The 23,396-nt window shown below is 39.6% G+C and overlaps 1 protein-coding gene across 3 annotated transcripts in view; it reads right to left on the bottom strand.

Moving 5' to 3' along the window:
• Positions 1-18,414, bottom strand: part of IL31RA (interleukin 31 receptor A) — a 68,173-nt gene extending 49,759 nt beyond the window's left edge. For all 3 annotated transcript variants that reach the window (XM_086361773.1, XM_086361774.1, XM_086361775.1), the window contains exon 1: positions 18,187-18,414. The gene's annotated coding sequence lies outside the window, so the exon portion shown is untranslated. The remainder of the gene's footprint in view (positions 1-18,186) is intronic.
• Positions 18,415-23,396: the final 4,982 nt, after the last annotated feature.

The raw sequence follows: 23,396 nt of genomic DNA, 5'->3' as shown, positions 1-23,396 counted from the left end.
ACTATTGAAAACAAGACCACTTACAAGTGGACCCACACAGTTAAAATCCATGTTGTTCAAGGGTCAGCTGTACTCTATACCAGGACAATCATTAGACTTCACCACAGCCTTGATGCAAGATATCTCAAAACCCAAAATTTCCACGATTGCTCTGATTCTGTGAAGCTGTTTCTGATTATTAATAATTTAGCAGAAGCTCAGATCCTGAACAAAGGATGTAAGCCTTCTAGTAATTAGAAAAGACTACCCTCCTTTGTTTAACATACCAGCCTCATGAAGTCTTACATGAGGTAATCAGCCTCCCCAAATCTGAGCAGTTCTGGGTGCAGCAAGACTGTGGGCTATAGAAAATTCACGAAGATTATCCTGTGCTCTTCAGGAGAACCATTAAACTATTACCTTCATTGCCTGACTCATCAGCGCTAACTTTTAAAATGCAGCAGCTTTGAATAACTGTCCCCACTAAGGGGGCACTTCCTAGAAATATACACCTTCTCATTAGTGGTGCCTGATTTGAATACAACAGGAGCTCTGGAATTCTCAAACAACACTATGAATATTCCATGCTCAACCAAAGGACTCAGAACATAAAGTGATGCCACTTGAGTAATTTTTAGTGTTTTATCTTTAAAGTAGTAGCTACTGTTAGGAGTACAATGACTGGAAGTGAAACCAACCAATTATTGCTGGCTACAGCAGCGGCTGGAGACAAGAACACAAAGGAAGAGACACGGCTCTTGCCAGCTGATGTTAAACTATCCCTTCCTCTCCACATTCTGTCTCCTATCACCCAAGCAGAAGCAATAGCACGGCTGTTTTACTCTCTAGAAATCTCCCATTACACACACCCAAACACCTCCACCACCCCACACACAGGCTGTCCTTTGGAGCTTCAGTTCCCACTCAAGGCTGTGTCCTGGAGGCTGTTTTACCTGATTTCGCGTGCACACAAATATATTGCTATATGACCCTGCTTTCATTCATTCATTCATACATTTACTCAGTTAATGTGTGTTGATACCCATTCTGTGCCACAAACTTTGCAGAGTATGGGATTGGGTTTTTAAAGGATGGACAAATAAGTAAATTCTAGGGATAGCAACATACTTTTAGGTTGAATTATACAAAATTGCTATTTTCATAAGTCTAAAACAGTCGAATATTGGCAATTTCAGCCTAGTAAACTAACTGTATCTTTTCTTTTTGGGTGAGGAAATGCTTATGTACCTTATCCAAGATGAGATTAAGAGCTATCAGCATGGTGACTAACATATTAATATTAGTTAATAATACTGTACTGTGTATTTGAAAGTTGCTATGGCCAGTAGACCTTAAAAGCTCTCATCACAAGAGAAAAGTTTTGTAACTATGTATGGACTTCCCTTGTGGCTCAGCTGGTAAAGAATCCGCCTGCAATGTGGAAAACCTGGGTTCGATCCCTAGGTTGGGAAGATCCCCTGGAGACGGGAACAGCCACCCACTCCAGTATTCTGGCCTGGAGAATTCCATGGACTCTGTAGTCCATGGTGTATCTAAGAGTTGGAGACGACTGAGCAACTTTCACTTTCATGGCAGTAGACCTTAAAAGCTCTCATCACAAGAGAAAAGTTTTGTCTATGTATAGTGATATGTGTGCACGCTAAGCCGCCTCGGTCGTGGCCAACTCTTTGCAACTCTGTGGACTGGGGCCTGTCAGGCTCCTCTATCCATGGGGATTCTCCAGGCAAGAATATTGGGTTGCCACACTCTCCTCCAGGGGATCTTCCCAACCTAGGGATAGAACCTACATCTCTTATGTCTCCTGCACTGGCTGGCATGTTCTTTACCATTAGTGCCACCATATATGTTACCTTAACTAGACTTAATGTGGTGATCATGTCACACTACATACAGATATTCAATCAGTATGTTGTATACCTGAAGCTAGTAAGTTAATTATATCTCAATTATTTTTAAAAAGAGTTCTCAGGAAACTGCATTCAGTTTCAGAGTATAAACCCATTTGAGGTTCAGGCTGCTTTCACACAATGAATACTTTGAGACTGCCAGCAGCAAGACTGGTAAAAACACAAGTATGATGCAATAGTAAGAGTCTACAAAGTCCTAATTGCATTACATAAATTACATCTGTATTTCCTAAAATCCCTGCAGAGTTAGTATTATTACCCCTGCTTTACAGATATGGATGTTGTGGCTCACAGTATCACGTAATCAGTCCGAAACTCCCATAGTTTGTAAGTGACTTCACTTTCCTTTTCCGTTCAGTCGCTCAGTTGTGTCCGACTCATTGCGACCCCATAGCCGGATTCAAACCTATGCTTGTCTTATTCTGAAGCCTAGATTCTTTCCATCAAAATCAATCAGTAGTTATTAGTGATTTACTCTCTCTCAGTTCTCCTGCCACAAAATGCCATTACACACAGGGATTTTCTTCTGAATCTCCTAGGTCTAATTTTCTACAGCCTCAAGTTCCCAGAAAGATAAACCTTTAACGTTCCTATATTTTCCCCAGCCCCTGATCGTTGTCCTCCACCATCTCCTACCCTAGAGCCAGCATTTTAAAAAGATTTACTGCCAGAAAATTAGATTCCTTGTACCATCAATAACCAGTCTAACTACAGAGTAAGTCATGCAGCGAGTTCTGACCAACAACTTTATTGAAGAAAGCAGAAATAAACCCTCATATAATAGAAGAAGGGACCAAATCACAAGTTTTTGCGTTATCAGGTTGTGTGGCCTGATACTCACCTTCCTGTGTGGGGTGCTATCCCACAGAGGTTCTGCTGTTTAAAAAGATCCACATCAAAGGTGCTCTGTCTTCCACAGCACAAGTGAGAGCAAGGAGCGTGGTTTGTAATTTATCAACACAGTTATGCAAGTGTTTCCTCTCTGGTCCAAGGGCTTTTCCTTTGCTTTTAAGCCCAGCCCAAGCCAGGGTGGCACTTAACCCACTTATGCTGGGAAGTGGAGTGCATTATTGTAGCTTTAAAAAAATCTGCTTCTGTGCGACCACTCAACTTTACAGGAAAAAGTGCCATCTGAAAGTGCCATGAACAACTAAAAGGAATGACTAAACTTAAAATGTTCTATACAGGAAGTCCTTACAGATGCCACCTGCATTTGTAATGGGTGAAATGCGAAGAGTATGTTTAGCTTCAGAAATACATCATCATGCAATTATCTTTAAAAGAAGGAGATGGAGAGAAAATAATGGTTGCTAACTTGGAAAGAGATTTATAATTCCTAAGCATGTGTTGGGGTGGCCAAAAAGTTCATTTGGGTTTTTCATCCAGTATTGCAGAAAAACAAACGTTTTGACCAACCCAATATTAAGGATACTAAACTGGGGGGCTGGAAGCCAGCTAAATTACTAATTAAGAGGCTTAATATGATAATTAAATATATATGGAGATCTTACCACGTGTCAGTCACAGTACAACGAACTTGAAATTATCTCAATCTTCACAACAATTCTATGACATCAGTAATATTTTTCCTCTCATCTTATAGATGAGGACACAGAGGCCAGAAAAAGACACTTGTCCAAAGCAAATAGTAGAGCCAGGAACTGAACCAAGACAGCCTGACTCTCAGTATCCTATAAATCAAAGGTTAAATCTGATGGTTTCTGGGATCACTTTAGGCATTACAATTTTGTAACTTTTTGTAATTGACAAAATCATAAAGAAATCTCTTCTATACGGAAAAAAATTATGATGCAAAAGGAAAGAAACTCAACCTAAGCTTTAAAATAAGATATGCTCTCCAGCTGAATGTTTTTTTATTTAATAATTTTTAAACATATTATTTATTCGTTTATGGCTGTGCTGGCGCTTTGTTGCTGCACGGGCTTTCTGCAGTTGTGATGAGAAGGGGCTACTCCTTGTTGCAGGGCTACTCCTTCTCATTGCAGTGGCTTCTCTTATTGCAGAGCAAAGGCGCTTGGGCTTCAGTAGTTGAAGCAGGCAGGCTCAGGAGTTGCAGCTTATGGGCTGAATTGCTCTGAGGTATGTGGAATCTTTCTGGACCATGGATCGAACCCATGTCCTTGCATTGGTGGTGTTCCTATCCACTGTGCCACCAGGGATGTCCCCATATATGTCTTAATTTAAATTTATTTCCCATCTTCCTTAGGCAATGTTCTACTAAGTAGGAAAGTTTAGCAAAAGTAAGGAGGAGAAAGTTTTTTGTTTTTTTTTTTTACCTAGTAAACTATGAGGTACTAAAAAATCCCATTTTAATGTACTCTCTAGGACAGGTAAATTTTTGCATAAAAATAGCAGTTCTTTAATTTATTCAACAAATACTTAGTAAACTTATTATACATATAACACCTGACTAATGATGCTATACAATAAAATTCTGACTCCATGGTTGATTGGATATATACATTTCTCTCTGCTCTATCAGATAACTCCATGAAAATTATGGTAAATGTAGAGGAAAGCTACAAAGTCACACAAAACATAACAAATGGGAGAAGAGACAATAAAACATGGCAATAAGAGAGGTCAAAAAGTTTTGGAGTATGAGAAGTGAGTCAAGTGGCACCTGAATTAAGAAACATGAGAGAGTTGAAACCTAAAAACACCTAAAAGGGAGGCCACCAAGAAGCAAGATGTGTGGCGTGAATCTCATAATTTCAGAAGATGAGACACTATGGGGGCACAATCCATCCTCATTACCCATAGATTCATATTTGCAAATTCACCAACTCTCTAAAATTCACTGTGTCCCCAAAATCAGTACTTGAGCTATGTCATGGTCATTCACAGACGTGAGCAGTGGCAAGAAGCATACATTCCATGCGGAGGTTGAATAAGTAACACTGCTCTTGTACTATACAAACATTCTTTTCATGATCTGTTCAGTGCCACCATTTTCACATTTTCGTGTGCTTTCTGATGGCGATTTTGCCATTTAAAATGGCCCTCAAGCATAGTGCTCAAGTGCTGTCTAGTGGTCCTAAGCAGAAGGTCATACGTGTGTTAGACAAGCTTTGTTCAGGTGTGAGTTACACTGCTGTTGGCTGTGACTTCGAGGTTGATGCACCAACAATATACACTGAACTAGGTGCCTTTAGACAGAAACACATATACAACCTGGTTATGTGCTGAATATCTGGCACGAATGTCGTGAGCAGAGGTTCACAGGAACTGAACCCTGCGTTTCCATGAGGGAGAGGTGTTCAGTGTTCACTAACTCTGTGTCCACGGTGCCTTTATAAAACATGATTACCACAAGTAACACATGCAACAGAGAAGATAAATGTCAACTGAAGGAAGAGGGCAACTTGGACTTTTAGGGACCACTGAAGCTATGGCAGCAGGAGTTTACTGATAGGGGCTAAAGTCAATCTGAGCATATGACAGAAAGCATGGGACAGAGCACAGTAGGAGACAGTGCTGGCTAGAATGGCTAATTAATACACTGGGAGAAAGTAACATTGAGTTTGGAGGAGGAGAGATGAAATCTACACATTCCAGCCTTTCAACTCAACTCCGCAAACAAAAGTCAGTGTCAGATCTTATGCTTGAGAGTGTGGAAACAAAGGTGAGGAAAGCAGAGGTCCCAGCTAGGAAAAATTCACAACTTAGGTGGGAAAACAGACTCATAAACAAAGGTGCTGTGTGCTGTGCTGTGCCAAGTCGCTCCAGTCGTGTCCGACTCCGTGTGACCCTGTGGACTGTAGCCCACCAGGCTCGTCTGTCCATGTGATTCTCCAGGCAAGGATAAACAAGGCACTGTAAAACAAAGTGGCAAGTGCTGTTAAAGGTGTGTATAAAGTGCTACAGGAAATGGGAAAGAGGAGCCATTAATTGTGCCCTAAGGGAAATGGATCCCAGAAAGTAAGAGAAAGGAACGTTTTAGCAGTACATTGAAAATAAATGGAAAAATTATAAAAATAACATATTTCTGGTAGAGATGTTTAAGAGCCTGACATGGCAACTGGCTAAAGCCTAATCAATTCTGTTTTTCATTTCTTCAAAAAACAATTCATACCTTCATCAATCTTTTCTATTGGTTTTTTCCTTTAGAGGGGCTCTATTTCATTTCCTGATTGATCTTTACTATTTCTTCCTTCTACTGACTTCAGGCTTTGTTCTTCTAATTCCTATAGATAGTAGGTTAGGTTGTTTGAGACTTTTCATGTCTCCTGAGGTTGGTCTGCATTGCTATAAACTTCTCTTCTGGATATGTTTTTGCTGTGTCCCATAGATTTTGGGCTTCTCTGGTGACTCAGGTGGTAAAGAATCTGCCTGCAATTCAAGAGACTTGGGTTCGGTCCCTGGGTTGGGAAGATCCCTTCAGAAGGGAATGGTTACCCATTCCAGTATTCTTGCCTGGAGAACTGTATGGACAGAGGAGCCTGGTGGGCTACAGTCCATGGGGTTGCAAAGAGTGGGAAGTGACGGAGCGACTAACACTTTCACTTTCATAGATTTTGGAAAGTTGTATTTTTGTCTCAAGGTAATTTCTGATTTCCTTTTTTATTTCTTTGTTGACTCTGGTTTTTTAAGCTACTGGTTTTTTAGTAGCTTATTGTTTAGTCTCTATGTGTTCGGGTTTTTTTCCCCATTTTTTAAAATGCAGTTGATTTCTAGTTTCATACTATTGTGGTCAAAAATGATGCTTGATGTAATTTCTATCCTCTTAAATTTGTTGAAACTTGTGGCCTAGCATATGATCTACCCTAGAGAATGTTCTATATACACTTGAAAAGAATGTGTATTCTGCTGGTTTTGGATGGAATGTCCTATACATATCTATTCAGCACAACTGATCTAATGTATCATTTACTACTACTGTTTCCTTATTTTCTGTCTGGATGATCTGTCCACCAGTGTAAATGGGGGTGTTAAAGTCACCTATTATCAATGTCAATTTCTCCCTTTATGTCTGTTAATATTTGCTTTATATATTTAGATGCTCCTATATAAGGTACACACACATTAACAAATGTTATATCCTCTTATTGTATTGATCCTTTTATTATTATATAATGGCCTTGTCTTTTGTTACAGTCTTTGTTTTAAAGCCTATTTTGTTTTATATGAGTATTGCTACCCCAGCTTTCTTGCTATTTTTATTTTCAGGAAGTATTCTTTTCCATCACCTCACTTTCATTCCATGTGTGTCTTTAGCTTTGGGGTCTTATTTTTTATCCAATTAGACACCCTGTCTTTTGATTGGAGCATTTGGTCTATTGACATTTAAATACACTTACTGCGACTTTGTTACTTGTTTTCTGGTTGTTTTTGCAGTTATTCTGTTTTCTTCTTCCTTTAGATTCTTTTCTCATGGTTTGATTGCTTCAGCGGTATGCTTACGTCCTTTTCTCTCTCTTTTTTGCATATCTATTGTAGGTTTTTGATTTGTAGTTTCCATGGGGTTCACATATGTTGGCCTGTATCTATTGTTTTAAACTGGTAGTCAGTTAGTTCATACACATTCTAAAAGATTTACATTTTTTTACTCCTCTCCCCTGCATTTTTGTATTTCTGATGTCATATTTTACATCTTCATGTTTATCCCTTAACTGTTTATTATAGTTATGGTTGATTTTAGAATTTAATTCTTTAATTAAATCTTTAATCTTTACACAAGCTTACTTAAGTGGTTGATTCACAATCTTTACTATATATTTGCCTTTATTAATTGGATTTTTCCTTGCCTGTAAGTTCTTCTTGCAGCCTTTTCTTTCCACCTATAGAAAATCCTTTAACATTTCTTTTAGGGTTGGTGTGGCATTGATGAATTCTTTTCACTTTTACTTGTCTGAGAAGTTATTTCTCCTCCAACTCTGAATTATAATCTTGCCAGGCAGATTATCCTAAATTGTAGGTTTTTCCCCGTTTAATACTTTAAATAAACCATGCCACTTCATTCTGGCTTACAAAGTTTCTGCAGAAGAATCAGCTGATGACCATGGGAATTCCCTTTTACATGAGTCTGTTCTTGCTGCCTTTAAAATTCTAAATTTTGCTATTTTATCTTGGTATGGGTCTCTTTGAGTTCATAAATTTTAGGGAACTCACTGTGACTCTCATACCTAGATATGTTTCCTTCTCCAGATTCAGACATTTTTAAGCCACAATTGAGTCAAATTACATTTTCAACACATTTTTCTCTCTCTTCTAGGATGCCCATAATGTGAATATTAGTATACTTGCTATTTTCCAACAGGTCCCCTAATTGTTCCCTTTTTTTTCTTTTTCCTGTTCTGCTTGGTGATTTCCCTTATGCTGTCTTCCAGATCACTTGTGTTCTTCTGTTTTCTTGTATGTGTGTGTGTGTTGTTCAGTCGTGCCCGAGTCTATGCAACCCCATGGACTGTAGCCCCCCAGGCTCCTCTGTCTGTGGAATTCTCTAGGCAAGAATACTGGAGTGGGTAGCTATTTCCTTCCCCAGGGATCGAACCTGAGTCTCCTGCACTGTGGGTGGACTCTTCACCACCTGAACCACCCTTTTTTTCCTGTTCTGATTGCATGATTTCCCTTATTCTGTCTTCTGGATCACTTGTGTTCTTCTGTATCCTTGGTCTGCTGTTTACTCCTTCAAGTGTGTTTTTCATTTGCTACTGTATTCTTCAGTTCTGACTGGCTCTTTTATTCATTTTCTAGTTCCTTATTAAAATTGTGTCCATCTATTCTTTTCCTTAGTTCAGTCAGCATTCTTATTACTAATGTTCTGGATTCTTTGGTGCTTGGGTGCTTGGCATGGACTGAGGCATGCACTGGGGTGGTTGAGGGAAACCAGACTAAGTTCCAGGCAGCCTCAATCTGCATCCTCTGCCTTGTTTCAGGAGTAAGCAAGCATGTGCATGTTCTTCATGAATGAAGCCTAGGTTCCTAACAGTGTTAGTTTCACTGATTTTCACACCAACTAAAGGGACTTGTCTTTTCAGTGTCAGACCCCGGGATTGAGACACCCAATGTATGGTTCAAACTGTTTCCTCATCAGGGAGGCTCTCCAAGCCCACAGAATCCTGCTCCTCTTTTGTGCTTTCTCCCAGGGGCAAAGGTCCTGACCTGACCCCTTCTCTTCCCTTCCTATGCAACTCAGTTTGGATCTAACAGCCTTGGTTATATGTCTGCCAGTCTCCAGTTTTTCTGTGAGAATTGCTTCACCTGTAGATGTATTTTTATGTGTTCATCAGGGGAGGTGAGCTCCACATTCTCCTACTTGGCTTTCTTGCTCTCCATCTGCTAGTACTTTTATTTTTTAATTGGAAGAAAATTGCTCTACAATGTTGTGCTGGTTTCTGCCAAACAATGATGTGAAAAGGTCATTCTGAAGGAAATCAGCCCTGGGATTTCTTTGGAAGGAATGATGCTAAAGCTGAAACTCCAGTACTTTGGCCACCTCATATGAAGAGTTGACTCATTGGAAAAGACTCTGATGCTGGGAGGGATTGGGGGCAAGAGGAGAAGGGGACGACAGAGGATGAGATGGCTGATGGCATCACTGACTCAATGGACGTGAGTTTGAGTGAACTCCAGGAGTTTGTGATGGACAGGGAGGCCTGGCGTGCTGCGATTCACGGGGTCACAAAGAGTCGGACACAACTGAGCGACTGAACTGAACTGATACACACACACACACACACAAATACATGGGCTTCCCTGGTGGCTCAGTCGATAAAGAATCTGCCTGCAATGCAGGAGACCACCTGCAACACAGGAAACTCGGGTTCGATCCCTAGGTTGGAAAGATCCCCTGGAGAAGGAAATGGCAACCCACTCCAGTATTCTTGACTGAAAAATCCCATTGACAGAGGAGCCTACAGTCCATGGGGTCACAAGAGTCAGGCACAACTTAGTGACTAAACCACATACACAAACCATACACACACATATATATTTCCCTCCCTTCCCGCATCTCACTCCTCTAGGTCATCACAGAGGGCCAGGCTGGGCTTTCTGTGCTATCCAGTAACTTCTCACTATGTGATAGTGTATATATGTCAACACTACTTTCTCAATTCTTCCCACCCTTACTTTCCCCATGGCCACAGTCCATTCTCTAGCTCTGTGCTCCATTCCTTCCCTGCAAATAAGTTCTTCCGTGCCTTTTTTCTAGATTCCATGAACTAATAAATGACATTTGTTTTTCTCTTTCTGACTTCACTCTAATTTCACCCACTTCACTACAACTGACTCAAATTCATTCCTTTTTAGGGCTGAGTATGCTGGTACTTTTTGGATTTTTATCCCAAAGCATCAATTAGATCACAACTGTTATCTGGATGACATCAATTATAAAATACATCTTGATTTCAAAGATATTAAAATGTTGGGAAATGTCCACCCTAGAGAGATAAGGGTAGTTTGAGGTCCTGAGGACAGATTTCATAAATAAGAAGTCCATGTCCCAGCCAAGAAAACACCAATTTTTTAGGCCTGACCATAAGCAATTACAAAGACTTTCCTTGGTGGACTTCACATCAAAGGTTTCCTCCCCATATCAGATTTGATACAAAATCAAAACACAATGCATTACCATCTCTGAAAGTTGTTGCAGACAAGGATTCAGGTCCCCCTGGATGGTGGTGCTGTTATACACATCTGCATTTCTGGCCCAGGCACCTCTATTTGGAAGTCTTCTTATGGGAAAAAACTAGAAGACAATTTCCTAGACCCTGACTCTGTACTTTCCCACTCCTAGCCTTTCCTTCTTCCTTTTCCCAGCCTCTGGGTCCATAAGTCTGCAGTTGCCTTTTGTTCAGGGCTCCCTAAACAGTGAGACAACCCCCAACATCTGTGCTGATCCATCCAACCCTCAACAAGGAGGCCATTCCACAGGAAGAAGTGGAACAGAGGGAGTCTTTTAGTTCAGACCCCTGTCTATACAAATGCCATAAGTGGTTAAAGACTTGACTCACTTTCATTTTGACCTGTTTAATGCAGTACTCCAACACTGGGCAGTTAGCTCTCTCCAGCTCAGCTGAACTGTTCTCACTATTCAAGTCAAGCAGAATGCAGAAAAGCAATTTGAACTCAAAGCATGAGAACAGTCAGAGGTCCTTAAGAAGTCTGTCAGTCAGGATTTCCATTTGTCATTTTTGGGTGTACTCAAGCACATGTTGAGCAACTGTTACTTGTTAAATACTGAGATGACTGAGTTGAGATGGCTAGACATGACATGACGTGAGTCAAATGAGAAACAATTCACAACACTGTATATATATATTTGGATAACAAAATATTTGAGTCTATGAGTTATGGGATGGGAGGAAGCACTATTAAGTACAGTAACCAAGGAAGATTTTGCAAATGAAGTGTGACTTGAGTAGAGCACTGAACTAGTAAAGTCTGGATAATTAGTGGGAAAAACATATGGATGTTAATATATAAAACTCCTATTCTCAAAGAATATAGTTCTTTTTTCATGTTTTTTTTTTCAAAAAACATTTTTTGTTGTTGTTGTTAAATTACATGTGTATGCCTCTGTAACACAACAAAATAGTTTCCTCTGCAGAGCAACATGAAATAGGACGTATGATTTTTCAGAATTTGAACCTTGTTTTAACCTCATTTTCCTTTAGTTTCTATTCCCCAAATTCAAACCAATGAATCGCAGAAAAATCAACTTTGAACATTTTCCTCCATAGTTGTTTAGCTAATCCACTATGTGCCTATTAACATGCAATTTGACCAGAGCTGCCAGCCAGTGGAGTAGAAAAAGACATCCTCCAAAAATGTATAGCCATTGTAGCCTAAATCACTGCATGTATAAATGCTATATTTAATAATAATAAATACTATATATAAATAAATGCTGTATTTATGTTAGTCACTCAGTCATGTCTGACTCTTTGAGACCCCACTGACTGTAGCCCACCAGGCTTCTTTGTCTATGGAATTCTCCAGGCAAGAATACTGGAGTGAAAAAAAAAAAAAAAAAGAATACTGGAGTGGATTGCCATTCCCTTCTCCAGAAGGGAATATATATTTATATATTATATATAATTAAAATATATTATATATAATATATAAAATATATATTTAAAAACATGTATATTATATAATGAATATATAAATAAAAATAAATGCTATATTTATATATAATAAGCATACACTAAATGCTTATTAAGAATAATTAAATTTTTGAGACAAAACTTGGCTTTGGAAGTCTGGCTTCCTCCCAGCTACTCAAATTATTTATTAAACCTCACTTTCAACTCTTACCAACTTCAGAATAGGATGACATTATTTTCAAACCATAAATATTTCTTTAGCACTTTCTCAGTGCCAGGCTGAAGTCTCTGCCTTCCTAGAGCTTACAGTCTGAATTTAGTCTAGACTTTAGAATTGCACTGTTGCTAAGAGAGTTTTAGCCACTAACCACATGTGGCTACTGAGCACTTGAAACACAGTTAGTACAACTGAGAAATTGAATTTTTAAAATTTTATTTTACTCAATCTAAAGCTTGAGACTTGATTTAGCTATTGGGAAACTTAAGTATATCCGAAACAACTTGTGTATGTGAATCTATATTGGGTATGTAAATCATAATTTACTATATTCAGTCAGATCAGATCAGATCAGATCAGTCGCTCAGTCGTGTCCAACTCTTTGCGACCCCATGAATCGCAGCACGCCAGGCCTCCCTGTCCATCATCGACTCCCGGAGTTCACTCAGACTCACGTCCATCAAGTCAGCCATGCCATCCAGCCATCTCATCCTCTGTCATCCCCTTCTCCTCTTGCCCCCAATCCCTCCCAGCATCAGAGTCTTTTCCAATGAGTCAACTCTTCGCATGAGGTGGCCAAAGTACTGGAGTTTCAGCTTTAGCATCATTCCTTCCAAAGAAATCCCAGGGCTGATCTCCTTCAGAATGGACTGGTTGGATCTCCTTGCAGTCCAAGGGACTCTCAAGAGTTGTCTCCAACACCACAGTTCAAAAGCATCAATTCTTCGGTGCTCAGCCTTCTTCACAGTCCAACTCTCACATCCATACATGACCACAGGAAAAATCATAGTTTATAAAATCTAAACACTAAGTATTTCCAATGAAAACAGCTTCCAAATTGAGATATGAAGCAATTATAAAAATACATATTGGATTTCAAACATTCAGTACAAAAATTTTAAATACCTTAATTTTTATACTGATTATATACTGAAATCATATTTGGGATATATTGATCACATATGTCTCTCCCGTACCAGCGAGGCAGCAGTAAAGAATACCCTGCAAATGCAGGAGACTCAAGAGACGTGGTTTTGATCCCTTGGTTAGGAAGACCCCCTGAAGTAGAAAACAGCACCCCACTCCAGTATTCTTGCCTGGAAAATTCCATGGACAGAAGAACCTGGTGGGCTACAGTCCACGGGATCGCAGTTAGACACGACTGAGCAACTGAGCATACACACAGCAGCTGGAGATGGGCTAGACTGGAGTTTCAGCAAACAGACTTTTGGGCCAGAATATCTGGGTTCAAAGCCCCACTCTGCCACTTGCTAGCCTCCTTACAGTTAGATGTGACTAAGTTCTCAACGGCGGAATAGGAAAGGAGACCTATATGCCATTTCTTTGCCTAATTCATAAACATCTTCCTCTTGTCCACCTCTGCCCTCCCCTGGCCCCACTCCTTCCCTTTTCCTGGCTTGATGAAGAGAAGCATAAAGTCCTTGGAAACCATGTACCAAAGATAGTAGAGGCACACGACAGAAGCAGCCTGGAGTCCTAAATACCTACCTTGCAGGAGCACCCTCCCTGGACAGTTAGGCGAGCAAAAACCTATCTCCATCTTGTTAAGTCACTGAAGTTCTGGGGGTTTCTAAAAAGCAGCTAGTGTCATCCTAGTAGATAAAATCAGTGACTCAAAAGGCTAACAATATACCAGTTCACAACTCTTGGTGCCATCATGAAGCAGTAAGATAACACCCCAACCCTTGATTCCATCTCTTCTCCACCCCCTTGTATGACTCCCAGGTGTATTGCTGCCAAGACTGTGATTGGGTAGACATGTAAACAGATGAAGAAACAATAAAACAAATGACCAACAGGCACATGAAAAGGTGCTCAACATCACTAACCATCAGGTAAACGTAAATTAAAACCACAGTAAATGGCCAAAATTTTTAATCTGGCAATAACAAATAATGGTGAGGATGTGAAGCAAATTGAACAATCTTCCTACAATGCTGGTAGCTATAATAATAATAATTCAACTACTTTGGAAAACTCTTGCTGTTACTAAGAAAGCTAAACGCATACCTACCCTGTGATCCAGCAATTTCACTCCTACGTACACACCTGTGAGAACTGAGAGCTGTGTTCACCAAAGACTTACAGAATATACTTAGGAGCTTTATTTACAATAGTAAAAAACGGGGAACAACTCAAATGCCCATCAACAAGAAATTAGAAAAACAATTTATAGTATATTCATATGACAGAACACCACACAATAAGAGAGAACTGATACACACAACATGGAGAAATCTCACGAATACTATGTTGAAAAAACCAACAAAAAAGAGAGCTTATGATTCCATTTATATAGAGTTCAGGAACAAACATAAATTTATGGTTATAAATATCATAATAGTGGTTACCTCTGGGCAAAGGGGTCGAATGTAAAGGGGCAAGAGGGTAATAGAAATGTTACCCATTTTGATTCACGCAATGGTTTTAAGTATATGTAAATAAAAATTTAAGCCATATACTAAAGGTTTGTGCATTTTAAAATATGTAAATCATATTTCTAATAAAATGATTAAAAAGTTAACTTGTCCCAAAGCACACAAATATAAGATGTTGAGCTCAGGTTCAAACTTAGGTTAATCTTAGTCTTCTGACTTGAGTAGGGTTCACTTTCCTATCCAATACATAAAGAAATGAGAAAACTACAAGAAGACTGTTGTTACTTAGCTTAAATATGTCAGTAACATCACTCTCGCTACATAATTTATCCATAGTATCTGTATTATGATCAACTGTACTGATTTTTCAAGGCAGGCTTCAACAGTACGTGAACCGTGAACTTCCAGATGTTCAAGCTGGATTTAGAAAAGGCAGAGGAACCAGAGATCAAATTCTCAACATCCATTGGATTATCAAAAAACCAAGAGAGTTTCAGAAAAACAACTACTTCTGCTTTATTGACTATGCCAAAGCCTTTGACTGTGTGGATCAAAACAAACTGTGGAAAATTCTGAAAGAGATGGGAATACCAGACCATCTGACTTACCTCCTGAGAAATCTGTATGCAGGTCAAGAAGCAACATTTAGAACTGGACATGGAACAACAGACTTGTTCCAAATCAGGAAGGGAGTATGTTAAGGATGTAGTTTGTCACCCTGCTTATTTAACTTACATGCAGAGTACATCATGTGAAATGCTGGGCTGGATGAAGCACATGGTGAAATCAACATTGCCAGGAGAAATATCAGTAACTTCAGATATGCAGATGACACCACCCTTATGTCAGAAAGCGAAGAACTAAAGAACCTTTTGATGAAAGTGAAAGAGGAGAATGGAAAAGTTGGCTTAAAACTCAACATTCAGAAAACTAAGATCACGGCATCTGGTCCCATCACTTCATGGCAAATAGATGGAGAAACAATGGAAACAGTGAGAGACTTTATTTTCTTGGGCTCCAAAATCACTGCAGATGGCAAATGCAGCCATGAAATTAAAAGACAGTTGCTCCTTGGAAGAAAAGCTATGATCAACCTAAACAGCATATTAAAAAGCAGAGATATTACTTTGCCAACAAAAGTCTGCCTAGTCAAAGCTATGGTTTTTCCAGTAGTCATGTATGGATGTGAGAGTTGGACCACAAAGAAAGCTGAGTGCTGAAGAATTGATGCTTTTGAACTGTGGTGTTGGAGAAGACTCTTGAGAGTCCCTTGGACTGCAAGGAGATCCAACCAGTCCATCCTAAAGGAAATCAGTCCTGATTCATTGGAAGGATTGATACTGTAACTGAAACTCCAATACTCTGGCCACCTGACTCAAAGGACTGACTCATCTGAAAAGACTCTGATGCTGGCAAAGATAGAAGGCAGGAGGAGAAGGGGATGACAGAGGTTGAGATGGTTGGATGAAATCACTGACTCAACGGACATGAGTTTGAGTAAGCTCTGGGCGGTGGTGATGGACATGGAAGCCTGGCATGCTATAGTCCATGAGGCTGCAAAGAGTCAGACACAACTGAGTGACTGAACTGAACTGTACTGATTTTGGCACCAAAACATTCTATACTTCAAATGATGGTTTTAATTTGTGGCACTACAGCAGTAACAATTCTGTCTATAGAACTGAAATAAATTATTGAAATCAAACTTTCAATCATCCCATACAACTGGTAACATAGTAAGATAATCCACTTGAAGAACAAACATGGTAAGATAAAACTGTCAGAACCTGCCATTTAACTAACACAAATACATTAGCTGATTAGCATCTGTAGATTATAATGAAAAATCTCAAGTGGCAGAATATCCTAAAACTGATGAAACAATTAATAGATGAAGATATAGTGAGATGATAAATGGTCAATTAACAAGTGTCACTCATATCCCTGTGATATTTATAAGCAACTAAAACACTGTAGTTGCAAATGTGATCCCTGCTTCTCAGGAAAAAACTTATTGATCATTGATATATCAGCTAATTCAATACAGTATGTCCCCTAATACAAACCTTCACATTGTTAACTCTGAAGGATGCAAACATGCGTTCCATCAACATTAGGCATGAGTGAAACTGCAGCTTGCCCTCTGTTTCCTATTGCTGACGATCCTTCAGGTCTCTCATTTCCCATCTCCCTTCCCTCTTCCAGTCAGTAACTCTTCTTGCCTGTTCACTCAGTGCCAGCTCCTGTATGCTAGCTTCTGCACTGTACTACTATACTCTTCAAGGTACTGCACTGTAAGACTAAAAATGTTTTAATTTTGTTTTTTAATGTATTATTTGTGTGATAAGTATTATAAACCAATACAGTACAGTCCTCTGTAGCCGATTGTTCTGCTTGGGTACCTAGGCTAACTCTGTTGGATTTACAAGCAAATCAGACTTATAAATGTGCTCTTGGAATAGAATTTCTTTGTATGTAGGGGATTTTTTGTATTAGAGTAAAATGAACATTAAAATATAAGGGCACCAGCATATGGCTATGATACTCTGCATTCTTTCACGGGGCTGCCTCTTTTAAAAGTATTTTACTGTAACTGCATGCACTGACTGTAGCATCTTCACTGGATGCACACTGGATGAAGAAACCTCCAGCTATTGTCTTTTATGTAAAAGCAAACTGAAGGATAAACCAGATCACTGATAGTGCTAGGTACCACCCAAGTCATCAAATAAGACCAATGTTAAGGCTACTCCAACTAGTTCTTTAATATGAAGCAGCATACCCACCTTGTTATACAGGCATGTCTCTTCCTATACATAAAAGTTTTTGAGTATTTTAAACTGTTTTTGTATCTGTTGAGAATATATCCCTCACATGGTGAACCTCTGCCAAAACTAAGAAGAAAATCAGGTTAAATAGAGATAGCCAAGACTTTGGGATAATAAATTCATATACACAGGAAAGAAAATATTGGGCTTTGTTCTTGAATGCTGAAAAAGAATTCTACAAAAACACGATTCCAAATCCAGAAAACACTGATAAAAGGGAAAAAACAAAAAACAAAACCTTTTCCAAGGAATTCTTACATGCAAAATCCCCCACAGAGAAGTAGATTTCAATGCCCTACTATGACAATTTGGCAATTCCTAAATTATAGCCAAACAATTAATGAAGCACTTAAAGGATTAACCTAAATTGCCAAACCCCAAACTCTAGGACAAATCATTTGCTCACTTCAATTTCAAGCATCCGTAGTGTTCCAGCACACATTCACCTTATTGCCCGCCCCCATCCCCCGAAGTCCTCTCCTTACAAGAAATTCCTCAGGGAACCACCAACTGTCTCTAAAGCAGGAGTCATTTAATCTTTGGTTCCCTGGCCTTTTTGCTGTGTCTATGGATGGATTTTACACAGGTAGAGAAATCTAAGCACACGCCTAAGCACAGCACAGATAAATCCCCTGAAACTTCAAGTAAAAACTTGAGTCGGAAACCAACGTGATTTAAAGTGATTAGGAACCGCGATTCTAAAGGGAGAACCCTAAGAGTACAGCAGCGCCAGCCCACCACGCAGGCACGCCCCACACTCACTTGGATGCGATCAGCGCAAGTTCTCAGCAGCAGGGACGCTGTCCTATCTGCTTATCCCAGTCCCTGGGATCCCAGGAAGCCAACCTCCGGCTCCGCCCCAGGGGACGGTTCCCGCCGCCCCCACACCCTCAGTAGCTGTCATTCCCGGCAGCGGGCAGAGCAAAGCACTGCCCTGGTTCGGGAAAGGAAGGACCACCAGCTCAGAGCTGCCTCGGGGACCAAGCCGGGATGCAGGCAAAGCTGCTTCCCAGCACCAGCAGTTTCAAGGTGACCACAGCCACACACAGCTGTCTGATTGCTCACATTTGTCTGACCCCGAGGCTGAGCTCTCTGCTGGTCGGATAGTAAAAGAGCACTTTTCCTCACCACCAGCATCGTGGGACATAATACAAGTCTATTCTGGGCTTTTCCTAAGGAGGTACTAGGTTCCCGGTTCTGCATGAGGCATGGCAGGGAAATCTAAAGCCGACACTGAACGTTAAGTGCTGACCACAGCATCACGCACACTGGTGTGTGACTGAAATTTTTAACATGGCCATTTTAAACATAGTTTAAAATCAATAGAGTACACAAAACAAAATGAAATGCTCTCTTCTCCCCAGTTAGGGGACTAGTAAAGAGATTATACAGCACAAAATGTAAAGCCAGGGGTGTAAAGTGTAAAGAAGGGGTGAACTTCTGTCCAGTGCTGCTGCCCTGTATTATCAATGATGAAAAATTAAATCAGAAAACAATCACTACTCTACCCAAGACCCTAACGGACAGATGGGCTGGACGGGTCATGTACCCAGTATGAAATCAGGACCACTCTTCATCTTTACTCTCTAACATCACCACTATTCCCAAACCTTTATTTGTACAGCTGATGCCTGACATTCTACATTTTGAGCTTCTTTAGTTTGGGCCACAACCTTTGACTCTGCAAAGCTTTAAAATGCAAAGAATTCAAGGGAAGAAAATCTAAGCTTTATTATTCACATCTTAACCTATGCCTTTTCAGGTGGCACTAGTGGTTAACAATCCACCTCTCAATGCAGGAGACTGGAGAAACACAGATTCAATTCCAGTCAGGAAGATCCCCAGAATAGGAAATGGCAACCCACTCCAGTATTCTTGCCTGGAAAATTACCTGGACAGAGGAGCCTGACAGGATACACAGTCCATGGAGACGCAGAGAGTTGGACACAACTGAGAAAAGTGACTAGGCACTCACTTGAGAGAAGGCCTCAATGAACAGATAGAGGAGAGGTCACTAGACTCTAGTGGTTGGCAGGAAAGGCACAAAAACGAACAGATTACTGAATCTGACTAAAGCCAGCATTCTGTATCGGAGAAGGCAATGGCTACCCACTCCAGTACTCTTGCCTGGAAAATCCTATGGGCGGAGGAGCCTGGTAGGCTGCAGTCCCATGGGATCACGAAGAGTCGGACACAACTCAGAGACTTCACTTTCACTTTTCACTTTGATGCATTAGAGAAGGAAATGGCAACCCACTACAGTGTTCTTGCCTGGAGAATCCCAGGGAGAGGGGAGCCTGGTAGGCTGCCGTCTATGGGGTCACACAGAGTTGGACACGACTGAAGCAACTTAGCAGCAGCAGCATTCTATATACCATAACAAATTAAAGTTGATAAAGGCTAAAGATTTCTGATGTCAAGCAGCAGGAAAACACATGCTTAATGTAAAAAAAGAAAAATGATTTCTCAGGTTAAATTCCAGGGATTAAACAAGCTTTAGTGAAGTAGAAAAGGAGGAGGGTTCAGGATGGGGAGCATGTGTATATCTGAAATTAAAAAAAAAAAAAAAAAGAAACATTTGGAAAAACAAAAGAAAATAAGACAGCTATTGGAAATAAAATATAATTGCTAAAAAATAAAAAGATTTAAAGACAGTATTCTACCAAAACATAAGCAAAAAGATGAAAAAACATGAAATACAGAAGACTTAGAGATTAATTTTGTAGTTCTAGCATCTGATTAATATCAACAGGAGTTCCATAAAGAACAAAGAAAATCTAGGAAAAATTATCAAAGAAATACAATACACTCCCAGAGTCAGAAAAGTATGATCTGCAAAGCACACCAAATACTCTAGAATTTAAAGGTCCACTCATTATAAAATTTAAGAACATTAACATCTTTAGGGATCTAGCTTCCAGACACTAACTTTGAACACAGAAAATAATATGATGAAAAGCACATATTTCTTCTCCCAAAGAGAGAAAAGACAATCGAACTATGGACTATCAGTGTATAGTTATTTATATATCTGGGTATGTAGTAATACTATTAGATACTATTAGTATCTAATTAGATATTATTAGATAGTATTAGATATTAGTACTAGATAGTATTAGATATTCGGAGAAGGCAATGGCACCCCACTCCAGTACTCTTGCCTGGAAAATCCCATGGACGGAGGAGCCTGGTAGGCTGAAGTCCATGGGGTCGCTAAGAGTCGGACACGACTGAGCGACTTCACTTTCACCTTTCACTTTCATGCATTGGAGAAGGAAATGGCAACCCACTCCAGTGTTCTTGCCTGGAGAATCCTAGGGACGGAGGAGCCTGGTGGGCTGCTGTCTATGGGGTCACACAGAGTCGGACACAACTGAAGCGACTTAGCAGCAGCAGCAGCAGTATTAGTTATTAATACTATTAGATACCATTAGACAAATACACAAAGTACAGACAAGTCAAAATGAGTTTAGTTAAAAAGAATAAGCAACAGAAATTCCCTAGGAATCCAGTGGTTAGGATTCCGTGCTTTCACTGCCAAGGACCTGGGTTTGATCCTTCACTGGGGGAACTAAGATCCTGCAAACAAAAAAGTAAATAGGATGTATTTAACAATATTATTATCTCACTTCTGGGAAAGGCTAAATGAAAGTGTTTGCATCGTTAGTTGTTTTGTCTGTATGTCTTGTCTCTTCCAGTTTTGTTTACAAAGTGAATTTATAGGTCATTTCTTTTTTTATTTCCTCAAAGAGCTTCTTGGTCATAGCCTGATTGCCTTACAACTTTTTTGAGTCATGCTTGATTTATCAAATTTACCATCAGAGCATTACTGAAACAAATGTAAAGAGAAAGTCACACATAATCCTACCATCATAACAAACCAACTATAAATATCCAAGTGTTCATTTACTTATTTCTGAGTATAGATTTGAAAATTTTCTTTAAAAAATATCAAAGTGACAGATACACATATGACTAGAAAATAAAATTCTGTAGAAGGATTATATAATAGAGCAATATTGCTGCCTCTCCCTTTCTAAATTGCTATTCCACATCCCACAGTCTACTGACTGTGGTAAAGACCACTCACCTCATTCTCCCTTCCTTGGTAACTTTTTTCCAGTTCTACTGAGATGCAGTTAATATATACCACTGTGTAAGCAGAGGGCATATAGCATATGGTTTTGCTTATACTGTATTGTAAAATGAATACTGTAGTAAGTTTAGTTAGCATCCATCATCTTATAGTAGATAAAAAGAGAAAAGAAAAAAATTGGTAACTTTACTGTGCAGGTAGTTCACAGATTTGTGCTGTGTAAGCATAAAGGGGAGAACAGCTTTTAGGGGTCTCAAAGTTTCTGTCTGAGGGGGGACGGTATGTTGACAATAGTTTGCCAGTTATGACCAGGTCTGCCTTGCAGCTACGGTTTCCTAGAAAAGACTGCAGGGATTTCTGGTTTTCACTTGAAGCCTGGAGGCTTTGTTTTAGGAGTCTCACAGGTGACACTGAGAAGCAGGTAGATGTGAGAATCTCAAATGCTTCTAAGCATAACATTTTTTTTTCCTTACTAAACGGACAGATTCCAGGGTGTTTCATTACTGTGGAGGGAAATCTTCCCCAGGTCTGCAGAGAGCCATGTTCCCTGATTAGTATAACTTGTTGTAATACCACTGGGTCCGTAACTGGTGCAGAAACACTGATTTGTAGGGAGAGGAGAACTGCAGCCAACTAGTGTAATGTGCTGCTTCTAAACGTGCATCCAGAAATGTCCATGTAAAAGTGATAGTCCCTCTGTATTGTTCATCTCAAGGCCATTACCACACGGACTGGAAGAAAATTAAAAGGGGGTCTAGTCCCTGGCTGTCGGAGAAGGCAACGGCACCCCACTCCAGTACTCCTGCCTGGAAAATCCCATGGATGGAGGAGCCTGGTAGGCTGCAGTCCATAGGGTCGCTAAGAGTCAGACACAACTGAGCAACTTCGCTTTCGCTTTCACACTTTGTGAGATGATAAAGGCACCCTACTTCTGTTTTTACATCGCAACATCTGTAAACTATACATTTCCATTTCCAAAGTTAACATCTGCATTCTGTAACAAAGCCCTCTTGTTTTTTCTACAAGTTGGTTCTAAAACTGAAAATCAATAGGGTGTACATTATATAATTTGTTCTCTGCATGGGCCAGTTAACATAGTCTGATTATCTTTCCTTTACTGTTTTTCCAATTTTGTCACCTCTGTGTTTCTAGGGACAATTACTATAAATATTCCACAGACCAATTTGCTTTAACTTTGGATAAACTCTTAGAGCAATTTGCTTACCTTAGTGATATTTTTCCTTGTCTGTCTACCCTTTTTATATAAGCAACTAATTTTATTGTGATCAAATCTATTCATTGTTTCCCTCATGATTTCTGTCCTTTGAGCTTAATGTCAACTCTCATTCCCAAGTCAAAGGTTTAATCTTTAACTGTATTTTTTTGTAGTTGTAATTTTTACATGTCACACAGGGCTGATTTTTCATATGGCATGGGGGTAGGCATCTAGTTATCCCAGCAGAATCTGTTGAATGTTCCATTCCTCTTTTAATTTGTGATGCCTCATTTATTAACCAAATTCCTATAACAAGACATACATGTTCAGGAAATGCTGCTTTGGATATTTTAAGTGAATAATAACAAACACTTGAAACTGATTAGTTTTGTCCCCCTGTATTTATGTCTAACTTGTTTTATGTTAATATTTTGGTTCATTTATTTAATGATTTATTAAGAATTTCTTAACAATCTAGACACGTAAGTTTTTTTTCCCCTTCTTCCCTCTTTTTTATAAAAATTATTATTCTTTATTTTAATTGGAGGCTAATTACTTTACAATATCGTGGTGGTTTTTGCCATACATTCACATGAAGCAGCCATGGGTGTACATGTGTTCCCCATCCTGACCCTCCCTCCCCATCCCATCCCTCAGGGT

This window comes from Bos grunniens, chromosome 20, assembly GCF_055505025.1.
Source record: "Bos grunniens cultivar Pamir isolate PY7600 chromosome 20, Bosgru_T2T1.0, whole genome shotgun sequence".
NCBI lineage: Eukaryota > Metazoa > Chordata > Mammalia > Artiodactyla > Bovidae > Bos > Bos grunniens.
The sequence above is the reverse complement of the archived record's forward strand: the minus strand, read 5'-3'. Positions and strand labels throughout refer to the sequence as shown.